Consider the following 14,310-nt stretch of genomic DNA (forward strand, 5'->3'; position numbering starts at 1 on the left):
GAGCGACTCAAAAGATACTCATAAAACAATAATTAACCCGTCAACTAATAACCCAGAAAATAAAATAGATGTACGATTAGACGGCTCAATTGGAATTTTAGTGGTCATAACCCTAGATTTATCTCTTCTCCGATAAAAATCTGTTCTTTCTTAGTTGAAGTTCATTATTTGCTTTCTTTTATTTTTAGTTAGTTTATAAGTATAACTTTGGATAAGCCTGTCAAGTGGGTTGGGTCGGGCCGGGCCATATAAATGCGGGTCACATGGGGCCAGGCCAAGGGCCGGCCGGGCCATAGTTAGTGGGCTGGGTTGGAGGAGGGAAAGGGGTGTCCAGCCCAGCCCCCTACCCCGGTAGGGGTACATAGTGGGCTGGATCAGATTTTAGTTAGTGGGCCGGGCCAGATTTTTATTATTTAAAAAAAATTCTAATACTAAAATTTATTAAGTTTGATACTTTAAAATCTAATTTTTGTCAACTTTATTTTAACCATCAAGTTCCTTAAATTATACTTTGGCTATACTTTCAATCTATAAATACCATTCATTCTTCTCCATATTATCTCACAATTTCCTACTCTCCTCTTTCCCTAAATTTCCTACTCATCTAAATCTCTCTCTCTCTCTCCTCTTTCTTCCAACTTCCAGTTTCAAATTTCAAAATTTAAATTTAATGGATAATGATAATCCTCCACCTCCTCCTCCAGTCCTAAGATCAATTTCAAGTCTGGTGTGGTTGTATTTTGAGCAAGTAGACGAGGAACATGTAAATGTCAACATTGTGGTCAAATATATCTCCATAAGTCCGAACCAATTTTTAGGGGTACCGGTCCGTTACGTAGGCACTTGAACAAAAGGCACAAAATTGAACTTTGAAGTTTCGCTCTTCTTAAATTTCTCCATCGATGCTAGTGTTTTGAACTTTTCATTTGTAATAAGTTAACCGTCTAAGTTTGTATGTTGTGCATTTGCAATGTTATCAATTTAAGTTTGAAGTTTTATTTTAAATTACTTATGCAGTCTTGTATCACATTCTCAACTTTTTATAATTTTTAGTACTTAAATAGCCGTTGGGAGTCTTTATTACAGCAACATATTCAAGATATACAAAAATATACCATTAACATATACAAGATATACATAAATTAGGAACTTTGTTTTGCTATAAATAAGCTAATCTTTTTAATCCAAAAAAAGGATGAAATGAAATCACACAGTAACTAAATGGGAACAATGCCCATGAGTTTTGATACTAAACGAAAGTTTTTAATTTAGTTATCTCATCTGATCCTAAGTCCTAATGTCATGTGCAGATTGTCACCTCTCCATCATCGGCGGAGACATTTCAAATACGCTAAAAAATATTTAATTATTATTATATATAAAATATTTGAAACTAATAAGATCTTAGACATTGGCTGTTCTACATTTTCGTACTTCATCACAATCTATCTTCCAATTTCTCTGTGAGTTGATCCATTTATTTCATTTTAACGATTCTGTAAACTCAGCTATCAGTAGGGATGACTGACGACACAACATTTTGACATAAATATCTTCCTTTTAATTATGCAAATTGATTATTTTTATAATAATATCTATGATGCTCAATAGTGTTATTATATTAATTTGCTCGAATCAAGTTCATGAAAAGATATTTTCTCTGCAGCCATAATTTTTGGTATCACCAACTTATTTTTTACAACAAATAGGAGAAAAAAGAACAAATGGTGAAAGTTACGAAATCTGTCATATATATGTAAAAATGCCTATTTATGATTTTTTTAAAAAAATTAATTCGAAGTGGGCTGGGTCAGGCCCTTGATGGGCTAGAACCCGGGCTGTTGGTGGGCTAGGCTAAATGGCATGTCCGGCCCAGCCCCCTAATTGTTTCCACTAGCCCAACCCACCACCCTCTTACCGGGTTGAGGGGCCGGGCCGGGTTAGGTGGGCTGGTCCCGGGCCGACTCGGCCCAATCGACAGGCTTAACTTTGGATTTTATTTCTTGTTTAGATAATTAGCATTAGTTTAATTTAGTTTCCGGTTAATTATAAGTCCCTATGGGTACGATATCTGGACTTTAACATAGAGCATCATGACACAATCCACTTTGTGTTCCTTTTCCTTTCTTTTTTTTTTCTTCCCATTTTATTCAGTTTTACTCCAAATTTGTTCATCTTCATCCCGCTTTATTCCTAAATAATAAAAACACAATATTAAACACAAATCATTATAATTAGTACTCAAATGACGATTAAAAGTAGTAGAATGTGAGGCATCAATGAGTAAATATATGCATTTTTGACCAAACATCAATAGAACACCTCTTCTTGTTGTTATTTCCCTGTCATGTCATAATAATTGTGTAGCTATAAGATTTTTGAAACGTGTTGTATTAAATATATTATAGCATCTGTGTGGCTATAAAAGATTCCCATTTAGAGAAAAATGTAAGTATAAAATTAAAATTTCAAACATAAAAGCGTGTCACTCTTTTTGGAACTAACTAATAAGGAAATAGTACCGTCAAACGAATTGAAATGAATGGAGTACTAAATTGAAGAATTTCTTCAAGTATATTGGTTTTAGATATCGCTTCCAAGCTTTTTGAATGGGATTTTAACGCCAGTGCAAGAGTTTTTGTTGTGTAAATAGAAAATCATAAGCTCGAGCTATGTGAAAACATCTTACAGAAATAAAACGTCGTTGTATAGAAATGTTTTAATTAATCCTAACTTTCTCCAACCCACTTCGACCCTTTCAAACATTCATATTAATGTTCTGGCAAACCACCTTCCTTGTGTCACATTCACTAATACCTTAATTCGTTCATCAAGGTGTAATTTGTCCAAATAAACATTTAAGACTTACGGGCCGGGGCCTTACAAGTGCAACCTAACTAATGCGAATCACCCACCTTGTGCTTCTCTAAACTTCAGGTCTTGAACGCGCCTCAAAGGAAGGAGCCTTTAACAATTTAGATCATGCATCAACTGATTTGAGTCGGGTAAATCTTTACTAGTTGGATAAACCTTCCAAGTCTTTAAGTTTTACTAACATTTATTAAAAGTCTTCAGTCAATATGGAAGTGTCAAACTGGAAAATAGACTTGTCAAAGAAGAAAAATAGCATTTGCTTAGTTACAAAGACACTACCACCAAATAAAATTCCCTCTATAAGACTTGGTTAGAAAGGCACTTGCTTATTTTTCCCTCTATAAAAAAAAGAACAAAATTCAAAAGATCAAAACCACCAAATAAAATTCATAAACATAGTAAAGCGATAAATAGAGAGAACCAAAGTTGGGAGATGGCAGAAGTGAAGTTGCATGGTCTTTGGTATAGTCCATTTACTCACAGAGTTGAGTGGGCCCTAAAGATTAAGGGAGTGAAATATGAATATATAGAAGAAGATCTACAACATAAGGGCTCTCTACTTCTTGAATCCAATCCAATTCACAAGAAAATCCCAGTGCTGATTCACAATGGAAAGCCCATTTGTGAATCAATTGTAATTGTTGAATACATTGACGAGACGTTTGAAGGTCCTCCAATCTTGCCTAAAGACCCTTATGATCAAGCTCGTTTCTGGCTAAGTTCCATGATGAAAAGGTATGTTCTTTTCACCGCTATATATTCCAGTTAATTTGAAATATATTTTAGTCATATAAGTACATTTAATTTAGGTGGTACGTCTTTAATGAGTTTTTTTTTTTTTTTAAATCATGTAAGAGATTTATATACCAGTAGATACTATAGCGAATTTCTAATATTTCATTTGTCCCAATTTGTGACATTCTTTCTTTTTGGTCTGTTCTAAATAGTATGGTGCTTTTTTATGTTTAAAAGTAGTTCGTTATTGAAGCTTAAGTATTGAGTGTTATAATTTGTCAGGGGCCAGCAGTGGGGAAATGTTTCTTTCACAGAGGGGAGGATGAAGAGAAAGTTACAGAGGAAGCTTGTGAGATGCTGAACGTTCTTGATAATCAGCTCAAGGATAAGAAGTTCTTTGTGGGCGACAAATTCGGATTTGCCGATATTGCTGCAAACGCTGAGGCACTTTGGGTAGGAGTCTTTGAAGAAGCCTCTGGAGTAGTTTTGGTAACAAGAGAAAAATTCCCAAATTTTTGTGCTTGGAGAAATGAATACATTAACTGCACCCAAAACAAGAAATATTTACCTCCAAGAGATGAGTTGCTTGCCCATTTCAAAGCTCGCTTTCAAGCTGTTGCATTTGCTCCCAAATGAACACCTCTTATTCAATTTTGAAGTTTCAAGATTTTGTGTTGCAATAAAAATTGATGTGGATTTAAAATATATGCATGTCATAAGATTATACCCACTTAGAATCTACTTACTCTAGATTTTGTATTCACCTCGGAAATAAATTACTACTTCTGTTCTAACTTATATAGCATCGTTCGGATTTCTAGAGTCAAACAATTTTCTTTTTACTTCAATTCTACTTCAAAGAACTGCTTTTGTTTTTTATTTTATTATTGATAGACTATAAAATAGTCAACATAAATATTGGCTTAATCTTTTCATAATTAGAAAATGTATATTAGGCGTGATCTCTTCCTTATGTATAGCTAATTAGGTCCTATAATTTAGCCTAGCATTATGCTGACAGTTACATACCTACTTTGTATATATTGACTATCATACATCAATACAAGTCACGGATTGATTTCCTACATGGTATCAGAGCAGGTTTGCTTCCTCACCTCCTAAACCTAGCCGTCGTCTTCTTCTTCCCTCACTTCTCTTCAATGGCTGACAAAAATTTCCATTCTGCTTTGACTGTCACGAATATGAAATCCTTAATACCAATCACCCTTGACATGGAAACCGGTCATTATCACAAATGGGCGACACTCTTCAAGGTTCTAGCCCGCGTCCACTCCGTACTTAGGCACATTATACCACCAACTGACACCACTGAACTCACCGCGTACAACGCAGCGAAGGCGGCTGATCTTCCGCTATGGAAACGACTTGATGCGGTGGTTCTCAAATGGATATACGCCACCGTATCCCATGATATTCTTACCTCTTTTCTCGTGGCGGATGATGTTGCGGAGAAGGCTTGGAAATGAGTTGCTCAAATTTTCCAGGATAACAAGAACTCAAGGGCGGCGTACCTTGAAACAGAATTCACCACCACAAAAATGGCCGACTTCAGATCGGTTATGGCTTATTATAATAAGCTGAAGTCCCTCGCCGATCAACATGCCAACGTGGGGTCGCCGGTGTCCGACCAACGTATGGCTTTGCACCTCATTGCGGGCTTGCCGGAGGCATATGCATACTTTGTCACAACCATCTAGCAAAAGGACATGCTGCCCTCTTTCTCGGAAGTGTGCTCTAGACTCAAGCTAAGGAACGAACCCGCGATTCTGGTCCCACGGCTCTCATGGTTGATAATAATGCTCCCCCACCGCCACCGCCACCTGGAGGTAACAATAATTCAAATAACCGTAATTATCATAATCGTGATAATAATCATGGTAGGAATTACAAAAAGAACAGGAGAAAGGAAAATAACAACACCAACAACCGCGACAAATCTGGCCGCGGCGGCGGCGGACAAACCAGCCACCACTAGTCGCCGGCGGCCTAGCCACCAGCAGGGGCTATTACTGGCCTGCTTGGCCACCACAACAATGGGCATTGCCCCCCTCCCCCGTCCATATCCAACAGGGGCATGGCAGTAGCGTCCCCCGACGCCAAGGCCCAATGGCATTCTTGGTGCAGGCCCACGCCCATCTCAGCAAGCCTATTCCATGCATGGTCCATCCTATTCTGGGTATGCTCCAACAGACATAGAGGCCGCCATGCACACTTTGTTCATGCATTAACCGTGTCACACCCTAATTCCACTAGGGTGTGATGGGCACCCGGCCCCATATCTGGAGCCGCGCGAACCCACAGACCTTTAGGGCACACATAATCTTAATAGACTTTTTAAATCGAATTAAGATAAAATACATAATAGACTCTCGACATATTCTTTTCGATGCTTTCCAAATCAAACAGAATCTGTGATCATATAGAATTTAACACATAATACAGAATGACATATCGGCTGATGAAGCCGCTTACACAACTGACATTCTATACCCACGACTCTGTCTGCAAAGTCTCTACATCAATCCAGAAGAATCACACGTACGAACTCTGACTCGGCAGCACTCCAGGAGCAAATGGAGCTTGCCAACTCTGCTGGGACATCCCCTATAATAACTCCACATCATCTGGGTGTACCTGCGCGACATGAAATGCAGCCCCCGAAGAAAAGGGGGTCAGTACGGAATATGTACTGAGTATGTAAAGCATAAGGTACAATAAACAGAGTCATAATCTGAACAGGGGATACAAAAAATAAGTGTAGTAACCGGAGTATAAAAAATGCTTACTCATAAAACATAGGTAATGCATGTCAGAACATATGCCATATCCGGCCCCATTATGGGACACGGTGAACAGAACGTGGTCGCCACCCCGTCACTGGCGCCACAACACAGCATACTCCAGAGTAGGGAATAGCTCCGTAACATATCATATCATATCATATCAGAATGTGCGCATATCAAACATATCAGATGGCCATATCATATCATATCATCATATATCAGAATATGTGTACATGGCACAGCATACTCCACAACCCATGTACATGTATACCTGCCCCCTCACATCGAGGCACGGCGAACAATGCAGTGGAATACGCGTGATAACATATCCTGGCCCGGGCTCAGTGAAGGAAGCATTGAGGCATCCACGAGTGGAATAGTGAGAAACTAAATACACTATAAAACATAACACATTTACAAAGACTCGATAGGACATATCGAATGACAAATCATAATAATGAAATCGGACGATAATCATAATAGGCGTATTTCAGATGTCATAGTGAGTTATGTAGAAATAATCTTTCTGGGATCGTTTCCATGTTCCAAAATAGTTTATAAGACTCAATGGAATATTTAAAACAATTTTCGTTTAGTAGTTAAAACGTTTCCTTTAAGATCGCTCGAAAATAAGACAATAATACAATAGGAGATAAATCGGGAATAGTGGGCCCACCTCTGGTCAACTGAGGTGGCGTACACAATTTACGTACGTTACACTTCATGACGTCACTTATTAGAGTTTTAAAGTAGTCGGGTTCTATTTGCACAAGTTCTAGGTGTTTAGGCAATTCTTCCAACTATTCATAAAATATTTAATTCAATTCTACTGAATGAAAAAGGGGCAAATTTAAGCGCGGATTCCTAAGAGTAAAGTCGTCCCCGAGGCTCATATCCAAACCTATCACACCTAAGACATGCCAAGAGAAAGAAAGGTAAAGCTTTACATACCTTATTCGCTCCTTGTGCCTCTCCAAACTCAATTCCCGTTTCTTCCAAAATCTACAATTGGTCGCAATTACCGAATGTTAACTATAAGACTTTAGGACTTGAATCTTAAATTAACACTTTTCTACAGAAATTTGGGCAGCATCTCCCCTATAAATTCAACATCCCCGAGATTTTAACTCGGCCAAAATATCAACAACCATACCAATAGCATCAACAATCGCTACAAAACACATTCTAGCATAAATAGTCTTCTTTCCAACATAGTGCGACAACTTCCAATCTAACTTCGCACTTCCAAACTAATATCAATGTTTTCATATCCATTTACTAATCAAGACCATTCCAATACAATTCGGAAGCATTTCATATCATTCTACAAAATATTTACAAAATATACAAAAGTTCCACCAAAACCATAATTCATCCGAAACTTTTAATTTTCGACATAAATATTCATAACACATAATTTTCATACTCTACATTCCTTTCCACATTCCACAACACCTATATATATTTCTTCCAAGACAAAAGGAGTGAAATCTTACCTTTTTCTTCAACTTCCTCACTTAACTAGACTTGTGAACTTGGAACAATAAGAGGGATTTTTGCTTCAACAATTATACCATGTTGAAGAGGGCCTTCAAATGAGTAGGAATACATGAAGAAACAAATTCTTGGAACAAGATTTCCATGACTTGATTTTCCATGGGAGTTGACCGAATAGGCCCCTCTAGTCTTGCTCTCCATTTGTTTTTCTTGAAACTTCTAAAATGAAGACTAAGCAAGGAGCCCTCTTATATATATATATTACTTGGATTTTAATTCTTCATGGGCTTGGGCCAAGCTATATGGCCGGCCACCTCCAAGTGTTGGGCCTCTTCTTGTGTTTTTTTTTTATCATGGGCCTAACCCGGTTGGCCCCGAGTTGGACCTAGCCTACTGACCTTTCTACCTTAAAACATCCATATCTCCTTGTACCAACGTCAAATGGGAACCCACGACCTATGGTTGGAAATCTAATTCAATTATCTACAACTTCTATTTCTTAGTATTTTTCCAAATTCCAAACTTATAATACCGTTTTTTCCCCTCGAAGTCAGGTCACCCGAAAACGTTTTCTTAAAAATATTCGTTTGGAGGGCTTCCACTTTGATTTGGCCCAAGGGTCCTTCATGAGTTGTGTTTAACTTTACATATGTGATTCATATAACTTGTCACATGTTCCAAAAAAATCTTGACGTGTGGGCCCCACCTCAGCTTACAAATAATCCGACGTTCAAAAATACGGGATACAACATTATCAACGTGAGTTTAAATTATGTAGCAACAACATGATTGTCCATTTTTTGAGGAAGCACGTGTCACGCTCATGCTCTGAAAATGCGGGATATAACAAACCGGATGATAATTGGTACATGGACACCGGAGCGACTTCCCACATGACTGCCAACACAGGTAATCTCACGTCTTATTTTGATTTGAGCAAAAATACTGAAATTGTTGTTGTTAATGATAGCACTATTCCAATTCATGGCTATGGTCATACATCCCTAACCAGCAGGCTTATTCCATGCATGGTCCATCCTATTCTGGGTATGCTCCAACAGACATAGAGGCCGTCATGCACACTTTGTTCATGCATCAATCGGATGATAATTGGTACATGGACACCGCAGCGACTTCCCACATGACTGCCAACACAAGTACTCTCACGTCTTATTTTAATTTGAGCAAAAATACTGGAATTGTTGTTGGTAATGGTAGCACTATTCCAATTCGTGGCTATGGTCATACATCCCTAACCCCACCTAATCCCCCATTACATCTCCAAAATGTCTTACATGCTCCAAAACTCATCAAAAACCTTATTTCCGTACGCAAATTCACTAAGGACAATAATGTTTCTGTTGATTTTGATCCTCTTGGCTTTTCTGTGAAGGATTTACAGACGGGGAGTCTCCTAATGAGATGTGAGAGCACCGGGGAATTGTATCCTATCACTGCCACAAAAAGGACCACTCCACCATCAACCTTCATTGCCGCATCATCTAGCTTATGGCATTCTCGACTCGGGCATCCGAGAAATGCTATTCTTAGTTCTCTTCGTAGTAATGCTTTAATTCAATGTAATAAGGCTCGAACTTCTTTTTGTACCTTTTGTCCTTTGGGGAGACACATTAAATTGCCATTTCATGATTCATTGTCATTTACTACTATGCCATTTGATATCATTCACAGTGATTTATGGACATCTCCCATTTTGAGTTCTAATGGGCACCGCTATTATGAGTTTCTTTGTTGATGATTATAGTAATTTTCTTTGGACTTTTCCGATATCTAACAAGTCCCAAGTTTATTCTATTTTTCTATCGTTTAAGGCATTAATACGAACTCAATTCGAAAGAGACATAAAAAACATTCAATGTGATAATGGGCGGGAGTTCGATAATGGGCCTTTTCAATCTTTTTGCACCTCTAATGGGTTGAATTCAGATTTTCTTTCCCCCATACCTCCCTTCAAAACTGTAAGGCGGAAAGAAAAATTAAATCCATTAACAACATAGTGCGCACTCTGCTTGCCCACTCCTTCATGCCCCCCCTCTTTTTGACATCATGCTCTCCAAATGGCCACATATCTCCTTAATGTACTTCCCACCAAGGTCCTTGAGTATAAATCACCAACGCAAATTCTCCATCAACGAACCCCCTCCTATTCTCATCTCCGGGTTTTTGGGTATCTATGCTATCCTCTTTTCCCATCTACAACTATTAATAAGCTGCAAGCAAGGTCCACCCCGTGTGATTTTTTGGATATCCGTTGAACCATAGGGGATATAAATGTTATGATTTATCAAACAAGAAAATCATAATATCAAGGCATGTCATTTTTAAGGAAAATCAATTTCCCTTCTCAAAATTACACAAACCAACCCCAACTTCTTATGATTTTTTAGACCATGGAATTTCTCCATACACTTTGCACTTTCTGTCATAGCCCAATCCACTAGTTGAGCCCACGGCCCAACCGACAGAATCCCCAACCCACTCGTCCAGTAGCACGCCAGCTACGGACCAGTCACCCCTGGCCTATTCCCCTGCGGTCCAGCCCAACCGGCCAACTCCAGCACCCACTCCAGTGCCTTTGTCCATGCCAAGTCCAGCTTCTCTTCCCCCCAGTGCTGGCCCAATGCCATCAGGCCCAATCCCTGCACCTGTTCCCAATGCACAGCAGCCCACCTGCATGGATACTAGAAGCCAACATGGGATTTATAAGCCCAAACGACCATTTAATTTAAACACTTCCACCACAACTTCCATTTTTCCCATCCCACGAAATCCGGTGAGTGCTTTAAATGACCCCAATTGGAACGCTGCCATGGTTGATGAATATGATGCTCTAATTAAAAATAAGATGTAGGAGTTGGTACCCCGTCCTATTGATGTGAATCTAATTCGTTCTATGTGGATGTTTCGTCATAAAAATAAATCTGATGGTTATTTTGAGAGGCACAAAGCCCGTCTTGTAGGTGATGGCAGGTTTCAACAGGTTGGAGTTGACTGCAACGAGAATTTTCAGTCTGGTTGTCAAACCGGCTACTATTCGTGCTGTATTGAGCATTGCACTTGCACACTCTTGGCCCTTCATCAGTTGGAAGTCAATAATGCTTTTCTACACGATAATCTTAATGAGACTGTTTATATGTATCAGCATGTTGGATTTAAGGATCCAAAACATCCTCATCATGTCTGTCTCTTGAAGAAATCATTATATGGGCTTAAGCAAGCTCCCCGTGCGTGGTACCAACATTTTGCAGACTATGTCTCCACTATTGGCTTTTCACATAGCCGATCTGATCACTCTCTCTTTATTTATTGTCGAGGTTCTGACATTGCTTACATTCTGCTATATGTTGATGATATTATTCTCACAACTTCTTCAGATGCTCTCAGAAAATCCATCATGTCTCTGCTTAGTGCCGAATTTGCTATGAAGGATTTGGACCCTTTAAGCTATTTTCTAGGTATTGCTGTTACCCGTAATTCACATGGCATGTTTCTTTCTCAGAAAAATTATGCACCAGATATTATAGAGCGTGCAGGCATGACTGCCTGTAAGCCAAGTTAGACACCGGTCGACACCAAAGCCAAACTTGGCGCCACTGCTGGGCCTTCTTGTGATGATCCAACTCAATATCGTAAGTTGGCTGGCGCATTGCAGTACCTTACGTTCACAAGACCAGACATCTCCTATGCAGTTCAACAAGTATGATTTCACATGCACGATCCAAAAGTTGAACATATGAATGATCTTAAACGCATTGTACGATACATTCAAGGTACTATTGAGTTTGGTTTCCATCTGTATAAATCCTCCATTGCCTCTCTTGTTTCTTATACAGATGCAGATTGGGGTGGGTGTCCAGACACTCGCCGATCCACATCCGGTTACTGTGTTTTCTTTGGCAATAATCTACTCTCATGGTCATCCAAACGGCAACCTACTATGTCTAAGTCGAGTGCCGAGGCTGAATACCGTGGTGTGGATAATGTCGTTTGTGAGTCTTGTTGGCTTCGAAACCTTCTTTTGGAGCTCTGTTGTCCCATCCGGAAAGCTAATTGGTTTATTGTGATAATGTTAGTGCCATATACCTATCAAGTAACCCAGTTCAGCACCAACGCACTAAACATATTGAGATGGACATACATTTCGTACGTGAAAAAGTTTCCCCTGGAGAAGTTCGTGTTCTTCACGTCCAGTCTCGTTACCAGATTGCAGATATTTTCACTAAAGGTCTTCCGCGCGTACTTTTTGATGATTTCAGGGACAGTCTAAGCGTACGACAACCTCCCACTTTGACTGCTGGTGTGTGATAGACTATGAAATAGTCAACGTAAATATTGGCATAATATTTTCATAATTAGCAAATGTATATTAGGCGTGATCTCTTCCTTATGTATACCTAATTAGGTCCTATAATTTAGCCTAACATTATGCAGACAGTTACATACCTATTTTGTATATATTGACTATCATACATCAATACAAATCACGAATTGATTTCCTACGATTATAACTCTTTCATCTTTCCTCTTCAAAACTAACCTAGCTCCTCTCTAGTACATCATCCATCCATTTGGTCTAGTACATTGCTAGTTTTATGACACCTGTTCATTTAATAATCCAAGGGTCTATATTAATTTAATTAATATAACCCCTAAACCATGGCTAAGACCCAATTGACTCACGGATGATTCCCAACTACTGAGAATGTTGCTAGATTTTTAGTTTAGATTGGAAAGAGATTATCTTACTATGAATAGAATTCACTCAAGAGAGAAATCCAAATAAATTTACTTCTCTGTAGTTCTGTGTTTGCAAACAATAAAGAAGAATACACTCATTTCATGGCCGGAATTTTTGAAAACTTTTTGTCATGGTTTAAACTTCCAAAAATGGCTAAACATCCCTCTTTCCCCTCCCCAAATCACAAGTCAAGGAGGCTAAATATTGTTTTTATAGAATGTTTCAGTAATATTCCGAACTCATGTTTTCTTATCATCTTAGCTAAATTAAGATGCCTCAAGTTGTATGATATTTTCAGATTCTTTCAATACTCGACTGCATATAAAAACTTTTTTTCCCCTTCATTACTATTTTTCTCCCACACTACAAATAGCTTCTGCTCATTTAATCATGCAATTGAATATTGTTGGTTATTTATTGAGGTTTAACCATGAACACGAATTGAGGTAAATTCCCTTCTACTTGCTGATCATCTGAATCAAATTCCATCCCAAGTCTTATGGGCACATTACATCCACATTGAGACACGCTAGATGCAATCATCTTAAATCTAAAATAAAAGGCACAACATGAAACAACATAATTTGTGATATTGGACTTTTTTTTTCAACTGTAATTTTATGAAAATTGATTAAAAAGAAAGTCTAAAGAATGAATCACAAAACATATGGAAGTAACATATAAGAGGATATCACACTGGAGTCTATCTTTTAATTAACAAATAAAGAGCAAATTTAATTTATCCTGTCGTCGCATGTGCTCAGAGGAATTTTTTCGACAACGAATACATATGTTTATGTCAGCAAGTTAATAGAAACATGTCAATCAAATTTATGTGAAATAATTTGTTAGCTTTGTATACATGAAAAAATAAAGCTCGACACGTGGCAATTGGAGTTAAAACATTGCTTAGTCATTTTATTTGGTCGGAACAAGAAGTCCCAAATAAACTCAGGAGCAACCTTTCCGGACTAGCTAGTTCGGGCCATTTATGGAAGATAAATGTTATATGACCGGTCCAGATTCGTAGCAAACGCTACACTTCAGAATTAAAGTAGCATTTATTGTCTTTTATTACTCATTATTAGAATTAATCTGCAGCTCAATGTTGATGATTGCAACTATAAAATGAGCCTAATAGCTCGTTGTAAAGGGCATCGAAATACACTTTCTCACGCTCATTTATACAATCCAGTCCTTGTAATTTGCATATTTTCACTATTCTTTTTACTCTAGATTAGCACTTATTTATCAAAGGCTAAGGCGTGCAGGTGCTCCATCGGAGGAAAACTTGTCAAAGAATTCTCTTTGAGGATCATACAAGCCCAGGCTCAATTATTTCATTTCTGCTTTATATTGGCTTATTAACTTGACCTTCTTACTTGTTATCAGCAATTTATTAATTATTTATAACAAATCAATTCATGTACCCTTTAAACCACAAACAAATTAAACTGTACTCTTTTTAGGGTAAACAGTTTAGCGCCCACCGTGAGGCTAAGGATAATAATGGTATTGTTTTGTTTCTCTAGTTACCTTACTTATCACTTTCAAATCTTTTCTATCAGGTAATCTGGAATTATGAAAAACATTGGAAATCAAGATGATGGGGGTGTTGAACAATGTCAATGCACAAGAAAG

At 38.2% G+C, this 14,310-nt stretch overlaps 1 pseudogene; it reads left to right on the forward strand.

The window, feature by feature from the left end:
* The first annotated feature begins 3,260 nt into the window (after positions 1 to 3,260).
* On the forward strand, positions 3,261 to 4,335 carry LOC132633769 (probable glutathione S-transferase; annotated as a pseudogene).
* The last annotated feature ends 9,975 nt before the right edge of the window (positions 4,336 to 14,310 follow it).

Source organism: Lycium barbarum, chromosome 3, assembly GCF_019175385.1.
Source record: "Lycium barbarum isolate Lr01 chromosome 3, ASM1917538v2, whole genome shotgun sequence".
NCBI classification, from domain to species: domain Eukaryota; kingdom Viridiplantae; phylum Streptophyta; class Magnoliopsida; order Solanales; family Solanaceae; genus Lycium; species Lycium barbarum.